The sequence below is a fragment of the Sarcophilus harrisii genome, chromosome 3 (genome assembly GCF_902635505.1).
Source record: "Sarcophilus harrisii chromosome 3, mSarHar1.11, whole genome shotgun sequence".
NCBI classification, from domain to species: domain Eukaryota; kingdom Metazoa; phylum Chordata; class Mammalia; order Dasyuromorphia; family Dasyuridae; genus Sarcophilus; species Sarcophilus harrisii.
The window spans coordinates 508343714-508358779 of NC_045428.1; positions in this window are offsets into that span (position 1 = coordinate 508343714).

Genomic DNA, 15066 nt, shown 5'->3' on the forward strand with positions numbered 1-15066 from the left:
GGCCACTGTACTGTGAATTTTATTTTCATTAATTCCCTTTATATTCTTGACCTTTTGTTCTTGCAGATGAATTTTATTCTTTTAGCTGTATGAAATAATTTTTGAAAATATGTTTGGGGGTGGAGTCAAGATGGCAGAGAAGACACACATGGCATTCTAAGCTCCTTTCATACCCTTACTACTAACTACCGAATTCAGCTTCAAAAATAGTGCTTGACTGGTAAAATCCACGAATATTGGAAGTACAACAACTTACCAGTAGAAGATAATATGGAAGGTCCCCAGAAAAGGTTTGTCCTATTCAGTGGGAGCAGGCCAGTGCAGGCAGGGAGGTAGAACCAGAGACTAGCAAACTGAGTTGACCATGGCGGGGGCAGTCTCCACGCAGGTAGAGATTTTGCAGGGAGGATTCTACCACAGATTGGCTACTCTGCTTTGGTTGCAAAGCAGTAGATCAGCAAAGAAGTTACAAAAAGGCCAAAGGTAGAATGTTTTCCAAAAAATGCCAGAATCTAACAGGATCTGGCTACACCCACATAGTATCAGGAAAGTCTCAGCACAGACCACAGCACAACTGTGCAGCCACATTCTGCAGCACATGGCTGTTACCCAGGGCAGTCATACTTGTGCACATTAGGTGGTGGAGGGCTCTGCCCAGGGCAATATAACTTCCCACAGGCCAGTGTTGTTCCCAGGGCAGGAACATTTCCAGTGTGGAACTCTTCCCAGGGCAACCACTGATCTACACACAGTAGGATTCTGCCTGGGACAGTGACACCTTTGCTACTCAGCCACTAGCCCCAGGGCAGCCACTAATCCACACAAGGAGACTATTGTTGTGTGGGGATATTCCCAGAGGACTTCTGCAGGTTGGCCACTCTTAGCAGCCCATTTGCAGGACAGCCATTGTCCATATATCTACCCCTGCTCTGCAGAGGATCCTGGTAATCTTGCCCTGAAGGTAGAGCCCAAGGGCTTTTAAAAAATGAGTAAAAAACCAACTATATGCTAACCATTCTATACAGAAAGTGAGCAGGTTTTTAACCCCAAGGAGACTAATAGCAGATAGTCTCCAGACAAAGGGGGATGTACCCTGGTCCCCATCACACTAGGCGCTCCTAATAGAAATTATAAAAGATCTTAAAAGAGAGCTAGAAGAAAAATGGAAAAAGGAAAGAGAAGTTCTGCGAGAGAGTATGGAAAAGGCATATAATTCTTTTTTTTTTTTTATTATAGTAACTTTTTATTGACAGAACCCATGCCAGGGTAATTTTTTTTACAACATTAACTCTTGCACTCACTTCTGTTCCGATTTTTTCCTCCCACCCTCCACCCTTTCCCCTAGATGGCAAGCAGTCCTATATATGTTGAATATGTCATAGTATATCCTAGATACAATGTGTGTGTGCAGATCCAAACAGTTTTCTTGTTGCAGAGGGAGAATTGGATTCAGAAGGTAAAAATAACCCAGGAAGAAAAACAAAAATGCAAACAGTTTACATTCATTTTTTTTTCCTTTGGGTGTAGGTGCTTCTGTCCATCATTGATCAATTGAATCTGAATTAGGTCTCTTTGTCAAAGAAATCCACTTCCATCAGATTACATCTTCATACAGTAGCGTTGCTGACATATATAATGATCTCTCGGTTCTGCTCATTTCATTTAACATCAGTTCGTGTAATTCTCTCCAAGCCTCTCTGTATTCATCCTGCTGGTCATTTCTTACAGAACAATAATATTCCATAACATTCATTTACCACAATTTACCCAAGCTTCTCCAATTGATAATATTCCATAACATTCATATACCATAATTTACCCAACCATTCTCCAATTGATGTGCATCCATTCATTTTCCATTTTCTAGCCACTACAAACAGGGTTGCCAAAAACATTTTGGCACATACATGTCCCTTCCCTTCTTTAGTATCTCCTTGGGCTATAAGCCCAGTAGAAACACTGCTGGATCAAAGGGTATGCACAGTTTGATAACTTTTGGGGCAAAATTCCTGATTGCTCTCCAGAATTGTTGGATTCGTTCATAACTCCACCAACAATGTATCAGTGTCCCAGTTTTCCCACATCCCCTCCAACAATCATCATTATTTTTTACTGTCATCTTAGACAATCTGACAGGTGTGTAGTCTTATCTCAGAGTTGTCTTAATTTGCATTTCTCTGATTAATAATGATTTGGAACACTCATATGAGTGGTAATAATTTCAATTTCATCATCTGAAAATTGTCTGTTCATATCCTTTGACCATTTGTCAATTGGAGAATGGCTTGGTTTCTTATAAATTAGAGTCAGTTCTCTATATATTTTGGAAAGGAGGCCTTTATCAGAACTTTTAACTGTGAAGATGTTTTCCCAGTTTGTTGCTTCCCTTCTAATCTTGTTTGAATTAGTTTTGTTTGTACAGAAACTTTTTAATTTGATGTAATCAAAATTTTCTATTTTGTGATCAATGATGGTCTCTAGTTCGTCTTTAGTCACAAATTTCTTCCTCCTCCACAAGTCTGAGAGATAAACTATCCTATGTTCCTCCAATTTATTTATAATCTCATTCTTTATGTCTAAATCATGGACCCATTTTGATCTTATCTTGGTATACGGTGTTAAGTGTGGGTCCATGAAAGGCATATAATTCGCTTAAAGAAAAATTTGATACAATGGAAAAAGAAATCAACTTCCTGAAATGTGAATTGGAAAAGCTAAAGAACTCCCAGGGAAATAGATTTTGGAATTGGAAAACATAAAGATGTCTCAGGAAATTAGAATATGTGAATTGGAAAAGATAAAGAAATCCCAGGAAAGTAGGATTTGTGCATTGGAAAAAGAAAATAACTCAGTAAAAAAAATTAGTGAAATGGAGAAAAATTCCATAGAGCAAAACAACTCACTTAAAAACTCATTTGGACATATACAAAAAGAAATTTTAAAAAGCTAATAAAGAAAATAACTCATTAAAATCAGAACTAAACAAATAGAAATGAATGATTTGTTGAGACAAAAAGAATCAATCCAGCAAAACCAAAAAAAAAATGAAAAAAATAGAAAAAAATATTAAATATCTACTTGAAAAAACAACAGACCTGGAAAAGAGATCTAAGAGAGATAATCTGAGGATCATTGGACTTCCTGAAAATTATGATGAAAAAAAAAGAGCCTAAACACTATTTTGGCAAACATCAAAGACAACTGCACAGATATAATAGAATCAGAAATAAAATAGGCATTGAAAGAATTCATACAACATCTTCTGAAAGAGATGGCAATATGAAAACTCCAAGTACTATCAATTTCAGAACTATCAGACTATGGAAAAAATATTACAAGAAACCAGAAAAAACAATTCAAGTATCAAGGAGCCACAATAAGGATCACTTTGGGTCCAGCAGCTTCCACATTAAAGGATCAAAGGGCCTCGAATCTTATATTCCAAAAGGCAAAAGAACTTGGAATGCAACCAAAAATAAACTACACAGCTAAGCTGAGCATTTTCTTTCAGGGAAGAAGATGGACATTCTTTTTTTATGACTTTTTATTGACAGAACCCATGCCAGGGTAATTTTTTTTTTTTACAACATTATCCCTTGCACTCACTTCTGTTCAGATTTTTCCCCTCCCTCCTTCTACCCCCTTCCCCAGATGGCAAGCAGTCCTATACATGTTAAATAGGTCACAGTATATCCTAGATACAATATCCTAGATACAGTGCAGAACCAAGCAGTTCTCTTGTTGAACAGGGAAATAACCTAGGAAGAAAAACAAAGATGCAAACAGTTTATATTCATTTCCCAGTGTTCTTTCTTTGGGTGTAGCTGCTTCAGAAGATGGACATTCAATGAAACAAGTGAATTCTATTTATTCCTAATGAAAAAAACCAGAACTAAACAAAAAATTTTACCTCCAAATATAGGACTCAAGAGAAGCAGAAAAAGGTAAAAATAACTCTTGAGAACTGTATTTCTGTTATGGACATACATAAAGAGTGCATGTATAATATGATTTTAATGATATAATAAAACAAAGGAAATAGAAATGAAAAGGGGATAGTATCAGAAAAAGGGAAAGGGGAGATAAAAAGAGGGAAACTATATTCTACTAAGAGGCAAAGAAACCTATCATATCTGAGGGAATTTAGGGAGGGTGAGGAAAATTGTGTGAATCTTACTCTCATTAGATTTGACTCAAAGAGAAAATAATTGACATATTTGGTTTGCAGAGAGACTTCTCTCACCTCATTAAACAGTGGGAGATGAAAAAGGAAAAGGAAAAGATTAATAAGGGAAAGGTATAAGAAAGAGGAAGGGATTCAAAGGGGGTGGAAGGGAGTCTAGAGAGAGTTGGCTACATGAGGCGAGTAGTGCCCAAAATTTTATTATTGGGGAGAAGGGTAAGGAGGGGTAAGAAAAAGAAAAGTATAATCTAGAGACATGAGGATGGCAGGAAATACAGAATTAGTAATTTTAACCATAAATGTGAATGAGAGGAACTCTTCCATAAATTGGAAGCAGCAGACTGGATCAAAAGTCAGAACCCTACCATATGTTGTTTACAGGAAACACATTTAAAGCAGGGAGATACATTCAGAGTAAAGTAAAAGGCTGGAGCAGAATCTATTATGCTTCAGGTAAAGTCAAAAAAGCAGGAGTAGTCATCCCTATCTTAGATCAAGGAAAAGTAAAGCATGATCTAATTAAAAGAGATAAAACAGGAAATTTTATCTTGCCAAAGGATAGCTGAGACAATATACTAAACACATATGAACCAAGTGGTATAACATCTAAGTTCCTAAAAGAGAAGTTAAAAGAGCTGCAAAAAGAAATAGACAACAAAAATAGACAACAGGTATGATAGATCTTTGGAGAAAACTGAATGGAGACAGAAAGAACTATACTTTCTTCTCAGCAGTTCATGGAATTTATACAAAAATTGACTATATATTAGGATTTAAAGACCTCAAAAAGAAATGCAGAAAGGCAGAAATAGTAAATGCATTCTTTTCAGATCACGATGCAATAAAAACTACATTCAACAGAAAACTAGGGGTAAATAGACCAAAAAATACTTGGAAACTAAATATTCTTATCCTAAAGAATGAATGGGTGAAACAGCAAATGATAGACACAATTAACCACTACAACACTTGTCAGAGTGACAAGGATAACAGGAAAAGATAATGCTGAATGTTGAAGGGGAAGTGGGAAAACTGGGACACTGATGCATTTTTGGTGGAGTTGTGAACGAATCCAACCATTGTGGAGAGCAAACTAGAATTATGCCCAAAAAGTTATCAAATTGTTCATACCCTTTGATCCAGCAGTGTTGGGCTTATATGCCAAAGGGACTTCACCCCCCCTTAATTAATTTCTTTTTTTAATTATAGCTTTTGCTTTACAAGTTATATGCATGGGTAATTTACAGCACTGACAATTGCTAAACCTTTTCTTCCAATTTTTCCCCTCCTTCCCCCCATCCCCTCCCCCAGATGGCAGGGTGACCAATACATGTTAAATATGTTAAAGTATAAATTAAATACAATATAAGTATATTATTTTGCTGTACAAAAAGAATCAGACTTTGAAATAGTGTACAATTAACCTGTGAAGGAAATAAAAAATGCAGGTGGACAAAAATATAGGGATTGGGAATTCTTTGTAATGGTTTATAGTCATCTCCCAGAGTTCTTAACTAGGTGTAGCTGGTTCAATTCATTACTGTTCTATTGGAACTGATTTGATTCATCTCATTGCTGAAGATGGGCAGGTCCATCAGAATTGATCACCATATAGTATTGTTGTTGAAATATATAATGATCTCCTGGTCCTGCTCATTTCACTCGGCATCAGTTCATGTAAGTCTCTCCAGGCCTTTCTGAAATCATCCTGCTGGTCATTTCTTACAGAAAAATAATATTCCATAACATACATATACCACAATTTATTCAGCCATTCTCCAATTGATGGGCATCCACTTGGTTTCCAGTTTATGGCCACTACAAAGAGACCTGCTACAAACATTCTTGCACATACAGGTCCCTTTCCCTTCTTTAAGATTTCTTCCCAAAGAGATCTTAAAAAGGGAAAGGGACCATGTGCCAAAATGTTTGTGGCAACTCTCTCCAATTGATGGGCATCCATTCATTTTCCAATTTCTAGCCACTACAAAAAGGGCTGCCACAATTATTTTAGCACATATAGGTCCCTTTTCCTTCTTCAGTATTTCTTTGGGATATAAGCCCAGTAGTAGCACTGCTGGATCAAAAGATATGCACTTTTGATAACTTTTTGGACATAATTCCAGATTGCTCTCCAGAATGGTTGGATTCGTTCACAACTCCACCAACAATGTATCAATGTCCCACTTTTCCCACATCTCCTCCAACATTTGTCATTGTTTTTTTCTTGTCATTTTAGCCAATCTGACAGGTGTGTAGTGGGATTTAGAGTTGTCTTAATTTGAATTTCTCTGATCAATAGTGATTGGGAACACTTTTATATGAGTGTAAATAGTTTCAATTTCATCATCTGAAAATTGTCTGTTCATATAGTTTCACCATTTATCAATGAGAGAATGGCTTCATTTCTTATAAATTAGAGTCAATTCTCTATATGTTTTGGAAATGAGGTCTTTATCAGATCCTTTAACTGTAAAAATATTTCCCCAGGTTGTTGCTTTCCTTCTAATCTTGTTTGTATTAGTTTTGTTTATACAAAAGCTTTTTAATTTGATGTAATCAAAATTTTCTATTTTATGATCAATGATGATCTCTAGTTTTCTTTGTTCACAAACTTCTTTCCCCTTTACAAGTCTGAGACGTAAAGTATCCTATGTTCCTCTAATTTATTTATGGTCTCATTCCTCATGCCTAAATCATGGATTCATTTTGATCTTATCTTGGTACATGGTGTTAAGTGTGGGTCCATGCCTAATTTCTGCCATACTAATTTCTAGTTTTCCCAGTAGTTTTTGTCAAATAATGAATTCTTTTTATTATTATTATTATTATAGTAACTTTTTATTGACAGAATCCATGCCAGGGTAATTTTTTTTACAACATTATCCCTTGCACTCACTTCTGTTCCGATTTTTCCCTCCCACCCTCCACCCCTCCCCTAGATGGCAAGCAGTCCTATATATGTTGAATATGTCCTAGTATATCCTAGATACAATGTATGTGTGCACATCCAAACAGTTTTCTTGTTGCACAGGGAGAATTGGATTCAGAAGGTAGAAATAACCCGGGAAGAAAAACAAAAATGCAAACAGTTTACATTCATTTCCCAGTGTTTTTTTTCCTTTGGGTGTAGCTGCTTCTGTCCATCATTGATCAATTGAAACTTAATTAGGTCTCTTTGTCAAAGCAATCCACTTCCATCAGATTACATCTTCATACAGTATCGTTGTTGACGTATATAATGATCTCTTGGTTCTGCTCATTTCACTTAGCATCAGTTCATGTAATTCTCTCCAAGCTTCTCTGTATTCATCTTGCTGGTCATTTCTTACAGAACAATAATATTCCATAACATTCATATACCACAATTTACCCAACCATTCTCCAATTGATGGGCATCCACTCAGTTTCCAGCTTCTAGCCACTACAAACAGGGCTGCCACAAACATTTTGGCACATACTGGTCCCTTTCCCTTCTTTAGTATCTCCTTGGGGTATAAGCCCAGTAGAAACACTGCTGGATCAAAGGGTATGCACAGTTTGATAACTTTTGGGGCATAATTCCAGATTGCTCTCCAGAATGGTTGGATTCATTCACAGCTCCACCAACAATGTATCAGTGTCCCAGTTTTCCCGCATCCCCTCCAACAATCATCATTATTTTTTCCTGTCATCTTAGCCAATCTGACAGGTGTGTAGTGGTATCTCAGAGTTGTCTTAATTCAAATAATGAATTCTTATCCCCAAAGTTGGGATCTTTAGCTTTTTCAAACACTAGATTGCTATAGTTATTGGCTATTTTGTCCTGTGAACCTAACCTATTCCACTGATAAACTAATCTATTTCTTAGCCAATACCAAATGGTTTTGGTGACTGCTGCTTTATAACATAGTTTTAGATCAGGTACAGCTAGGCCACCTTCAATTAATTTGTTTTTTCACTAATTCCCTTGAAGTTCTCAACCTTTTGTTCTTACATATGAATTTTGTTGTTATTTTTTCCAGGTCATTGAAATAGTTTCTTTGGAGTCTGATTTGTATAGCACTAAATAAATAGATTTGTTTAAGGAGTATTGTCATCTTTATTATATTTGCTTGGCCTATCCAAGAACACTTAATATTTTCCAATTATTTAAATCTGACTTTATTTGTTTGGAAAGTGTTTTGTAATTTTGGTCATATAATTCCTGACTTTCCTTTAGTAGATAGATTCCCAATTATTTCATGCTATCGACAGTTATTTTGAATGGAATTTCTCTTTGTATGCCTTGCTGTTGGATTTTATTGGTGATATATAGAAATGCTGAGGATTTATGTGGAATTATTTTGTATCCTTCAACTTTGCTAAAGTTGTGAATTATTTCTAATAGCTTTTTAGCAGAATCTCTGCAGTTCTCTAAGTATATCATCATATCATCAGCAAAGAGTGATAATTTGATTTCCTCATTACCTACCCTAATTCCTTTAATCTCTTTCTCGACTCTTATTGCTAAGGCTAGTGTTTCTCATATAATAGTGAATAATAATGGTGAATGTAGGCAACCTTATTTCACTCCTAATCTTACTGGGAAAGGTTTCAGTTTATCCCCATTACATATGATGCTTACTGATGGTTTTAAAATATGCTCCTCATTATTTTAAGGAAAAGTCCATTTATTCCTATTCTCTAAAGTATTTTTATTAAGAATGGATGTTGGATTTTCTCAAATGCTTTTTCTGCATCTATTGAGATGATCATATGGTTTTTATTAGTTTGGTTATTGATATACTCAATTAGGCCAATAGTTTTTCCAATATTGAACCAGCCCTGCATCCCTGGTACAAATCCTACTTGGTCATAGTGTATTATCCTGGGCATTATTTTCTGTAATCTTTTTGCTAATATTTTATTTAAGATTTTTGCATTAATATTCATTAGGGAAATTGGACTATAAGTTTCTTTCTCTGTTTTCAACTACCTGGCTTAGGTATCACCATGTCTGTGTCCTAAAAGGAATTTGGTAGGACTCCTTCAATCCCTGTTTTTTCAAATAGTTTATATAGCATTGGAATTAATTGTTCTTTAAATGTTTGGTAGAATTCACATGTAAATCCATTTGGTCCTGGAGTTTTTTTATTAGGAAGTTGGTTAATAGCTTGTTCTATTTCTTTTTCTAAAATGGGACTGTTTAACCAATTTATTCCTTCCTCTGTTAATCTGGACAAGCTATATTTTTGAAGGTATTCTTCCATTTCATTTAAGTTATCAAATTAATTGGCATCAAGTTGGACAAAGTAACTCCTAATTGTGTTAATTTCCTCTTCATTAGTGGCAAGTTCCCCCTTTTCATTTTTAAGACTAACAATTTGATTTTCCTCTTTCCTTTTTTTAATCAGATTTACTAAGGATTTGTATAAATTTTGTTGGTTTTTTTCATAGAACTAACGCTTAATTTTATTAATTAATTCAATGATTTTTTTTATTTTCAATTTTATTAATCTCTCCTTTTGTTTTTAGAATTTCAAGTTTAGTGTTTGATTGGGGGGGTTGTAATTTGTTCCTTTTCTAGCATTTTTAGTTGCAAACCCTATTCATTCACCTTCTCTTTCTCTATTTTATGCAAGTAGGCTTCTAGAGATATAAAATTTCCCCTTATTACCCTTTGGCTGCATCCCACACATTTTGGTATAACATCTCATTATTGTCATTTTCTTGGGTGAAGTTATTAATTATGTCTATGATTTGCTGTTTCACCCAATCATTCTTTAGGATGAGATTATTTAGTTTCCAATTATTTTTTGGTCTATTTTCCCCTGGCTTTTTATTGAATGTAATTTTCATTGTATTGTGGTCTGAAAAGTATGCATTCATTATTTCTGCCTTACTGCATTTGAATTTGAGGTTTTTATGTCCTAATATATGGTCAGTTTTTGTATAGGTTACATGAACTGCTGAGAAGAAAGTGTACTCCTTTCTGTCTCCATTTAGTTTTCTCCAATGATCTATCATATAGAACTTTTCTAGTATTCTATTTACCTCTTTGACTTCTTTCTTATTTATTTCTTCTTGCAGCTCTCTTAATTTCTCTTTTAAGAATTTAGATGCTACACCACTTGGTGCATATATGTTTAATATTGATATTGCTCATTTTCTATGCTACCTTTTAGCAAGATATAGTAGCCTTCCTTATCTCTTTTAATTAGATCAATTTTTGATTTTGCTTGACCTGAGATCAGGATGGCTATCCCTGCTTTTTTGACTTCACCTGAAGCATAGTAGATTCTGCTCCAACATTTTACCTTTATCTGTATTTATTGCCCTGATTCAGATGTGTTTCCTGTAAATAACATATTGTAGGATTGTGGCGTTTAATCCAGTCTGCTTCCTCTTTATGGGGGAGTTTACCCCATTCACATTTATGGTTAAAATGACCAATTCTGTATTCCTTGCCATCTTGTTAACCCCTGCTTATGCTTTTATCCTTTCCTTCCCCCTTACCTCCCTTCCCAGTATTAAATTTGTGAACACCACTTGCTTCTCACAGCCCTCCCTTTTTAGTATCCTTCTTACCCGTTTCCTCACAATTTCTGTATTTCCTTCCGCTTAGCTTACTCCTTCCCTTTTTACTTTTCCCCTCCCACTTTTCAATGAGGTAGCAGGAGTTTCACCATAAATTGAATAAGTCTTATATTTTTTTTCTTTAAGCCAATTCTGACGCAAACTTGATACACACCATGTTCATCCCCCTCCATTCTTTCTTTCAGATATAATAGGTTTCCTTTGCCTCTTTGTGAGATTTAGTACTCCCACTTTACTCTTTTTCTGATACAATTTCCTTTCCATCCCTAGTTTCTAGAAAAAAGTATACATGTATTCTTTATATATCTTTATAGCAGAAATATAGTTCCCAAAATTTCTTCTTACCTTTTTAGGTATCTCTTGAGTTCTATATTTGGAGATCAAAGTTTTTGTTTAGTTCTGTTTCTTTTTTTCATCAGAAATAGATGAAATTCACTTATTTCATTGAATGTCCATCTTCTTCCCTGTAAAAAAATTGCTCATTCTTGGCTGGGTAAGTTATTTTTGGCTGCATACTAAGTTATTTAGCTTTTTGGAACATCATATTCTAGGCCCTTTGATCCTTTAATGTGGATGCTGCTAGATCCTGGGTAATCCTTATTGTGGCTCCTCTATATTTGAATTGATTTTTTCTACCAGCTTGTAATATTTTTTTCTTTGGTTTGATAGTTCTAGAATTTAGCCACTATATTTCTTGGAGTTTTGATTTTAGAGTCCCTTTCAGTAGTGATTGATGAATTCTTTAAATATTTATTTTAGGGGGGCGGAGCCAAGATGGCGGAGAAGACACACGCGTCTTTCTAAGCTCTTCTCTTACCCTCTTTATCAATATTATATCGAGCCTCAAAAATAGTCTTGACTGCTACAATTGTAAAGATAAGTAGATGACAACTCACCGGCTCGAAGAAAATCTGCAGTCTCGCCAAAAAGGTTGGTTCAGGGCCAGAGATCGGCGCAGACTGGGAGAGAATTAGGTTCGAGGAGAGTCTCAAACCGAGGTGAAAGGCACAGATCTCAGCACAGCGCGCATCCCAACCCAGCGTAAGGGGCTTTTCCTTGGGGCAGTTGTGATCCTGCACGCAGGAGGACGCAGCCAGGTTAGCCTCAATCTGCGCAGGGGAAGCTCTGTTAGAGCCATAGAGCTTTTCAGGGCCGATTTGCATCAGGCAGAACGCTGGGCAGTTTGTGGCTGTCTGCATTCTGCGCTCAGCTCTAATACTCACAGTCCCACAAGAGGCTCAGGCCTGGCGGTGACACTTTCACCCAGTCTCTGGCCGAGGGGCATTCGCTAACCCCTCAGCCCTACTAAGCAGTTTGATAGCTCGGCCAGTCTGAATCCACTTCCTGTTGGGGAAGGAAACTCTCACCAGAGCACTCCATACCTCGGAGCCAAATCGGTTTACATCTTTCCCTGCTCTGCAGAGGAAGCTGGTACCTTGCCTAGGAGACCTACCCTAAAGGCTTTAAACATGAATAAAAGATGAAAAAGAACGATCGACAGCTTCTATGCAGAAAAAGAGCAGGTCAGCAAACCTGAAAGAGACCTCAAAGAGCAAAAATGCATCAGACTGTCCTCCTTTACATAATGCTCTCATAGAAGAGACCATTAAAAGTCTCAAAAGAGGTTAGAAGATAAATGGGGAAAGGAAGAAGCCTTACAAGAGAAACAACAACTTCCTGAAATACGAATTGAAAAGTTAAAAATTCCCAGAAGTGCAGGAAACAAATTGGTAATTGGAAAAATAAAAAAATCTCAGAAAGTAAGAATTGTGAATTGGAAAAATAAAGAATTCACTAGAAAGTAAGATTGTGAATTGAAAGACAAAGAACTCTAAGAAAGTAGGATCTGTGATGGAAAAGAAAATAATTCACTAAAAAAAATTAGTAAATGGAAAAAAATTCACAGACAAAACAATCATTCAAAACTCAATTGGACATATACAGAAAGAAGTAAAAAAGCTATTGAAGAAAATAATTCTTTAAAATTAGAACTGAACAAATTGAAACTAATGATTCATTGAGACAGCAAGAATCAGTCAAGCAAAAACAAAAAATGACAAACTGGAAAAAACACAATTATCTACTTACAAAAACGACAGACTTGGAAAATAGATCTAGGAAGATAATCGAGGATTATTGGACTTTCTGAAAACTATGATGAAAAAAAGAGCCTAGATACTATTTTACAAGAAATCATAAAAGAACTGCCAGATGTAATAGAATCAGAAGGTAAAATAGGCATTGAAAAGAATTCATCGAACACCTTCTGAAAGAAACCTAAAATAAAACCCCAAGGAATATTGTGGCAAAATTTCAGAACTATAAGATTAAGGAAAAAATTTTACAAGCAGCCAAAAAAAACCAGTTTAAATAAATGCCACAATAAGATCCAAAGATCTGCCCTCTACATTAAAGGAAAGAAGGCCTAATATGATATCTGAAAGGCACAAGACTGATGCAGCCAAGAATAACACCAGCTAAGCTGAGCATTTTCTTCAGGGAAGAAGATGACATTTAATGAAACAATGAATTCCATTTGTTTCTGAAGAAAAAACCAGAACTAAACAAAAATTTGATTTCAAGAATAGAACTCAAGAGATGCAGAAAGGTAAAAATAACTTTGAGAATTTATTTCTTTTGGATATACAAAAAGAATACATGTATAATTTGATTTACTGATATAAATAAAAGAGTATATGGAAAAGGGATGATGGCAGAATAAGGTGGGAAGGAGGGATAAAGAGGAAACCACATCCCACAAAGAGCAAGAAACTTATCATATCTGAGGAATTTAGAGAGGAGGAACATTGTGTGAATCTTACTCTCATCAGAGTTAGCTCAAAGAAAAAATAATTGACATTTGTTTTAGAGAAAATTCTCTCACTCATAAAACAGGGAGAGAAAAGGGAAAAGAAAAGAGTAATAAGGGAAGGAAGGGAAAGACTCAAAGGGAGGGAGGGTTATAAAGAGGATAAGTATCGTGACAAGAGTATATAAGTTTAAAAGGGAAAGAGGGTTGGGGAGGCAAGAATAAGTAAAGCACAATCTGGGGTTATTAGGATGGCAGAAATACAGATTTAGTAATTCTAACCGTAAATGTAAATGGGATGAACTCCCCATAAAGAGGAGGCAGATAGCAGACTGGATCAAAAGTCAGAACCCTACAATATGTTGTTTACAAGAAACACATTTAAAGCAGGGGATGCATATAGAGTAAAAGTAAAAGGCTGGAGCAAAATCTATTATAGCTTCAGGTGAAGTCAAAAGCAGGGTAGCCATCCTTATCTCAGATCAAGCAAAGTAAAAATTGATCTAATTAAAAGAGATAAGGAAGGTAACTACATCCTGCTAAAGGTACATAAACAACGAAGCAATATCAATATTAAACACATATGCACCAAGTGGTATGGCACTCAGCTTCCTAAAGGAGAATTAAGAGAGTTGCAAGAAGAAATAGACAACAAAACTGTAATAGTAGGAGATCTCAACCTTGCACTCAGAATTAGACAAATCAAACCACAAAACAAATAAGAAAATTAATGAAGTGAAATAGAATATTAGAAAAATTAGGTATGTTGGATCTTTGGAGAAAATTGAATGGAGATAGAAGGAATATACTTTCTTCTCAGCAGTTCATGGAACCTATTCAAAAATTGACCATATATTAGGACATAAAGACCTCAAAATTAAATGCAAGAAAGCAGAAATAGTAAATGCTTTCTTTTCAGATCATGATGCAATAAAACTACATTCAACAAAAAGTTAGAGTAAATAGACCAAAAAGTAATTGGAAACTAAACAATCTCATCTTAAAAGAATGATTGGGTGAAGCAGCAAATTATAGATACAATTAATAATTTCCTCAAGATAATGACAATGATGAGACATCATACCAAAATTTGTGGGATGCAGCCAAAGCTGGTAATAAGAGGAATTTTATATCCTTAGAGCTTACTTGAATAAAACAGAAAGAAAAGATTAATGAATTGGCTTGCAACTAAAAAACTAAATAAAGACCAAATTAAAACCAATCAAATACTAAATTGGAAATTCTAAAATTAAAGGAGAATTAAAAATATTGAAAGTAAAAACTATTGAACTAATTAATAAAACTAAGAGTTGGTTCTATGAAAAGCCAATAAATAGATAAGCCTTTGGTAAATCTGATTAGAAAAGGAGGGAGGAAAATGAAATTAGTAGTCTTAAAAATGAAAAGGGAGAACTTTCCACCAATGAAGAGGAAATTAGAGAAATAATAGGAGTTATTTTGCTCAACTTTATGCCAATAAATTTGATAACCTAAGTGAAATGGATGACTACCTCCA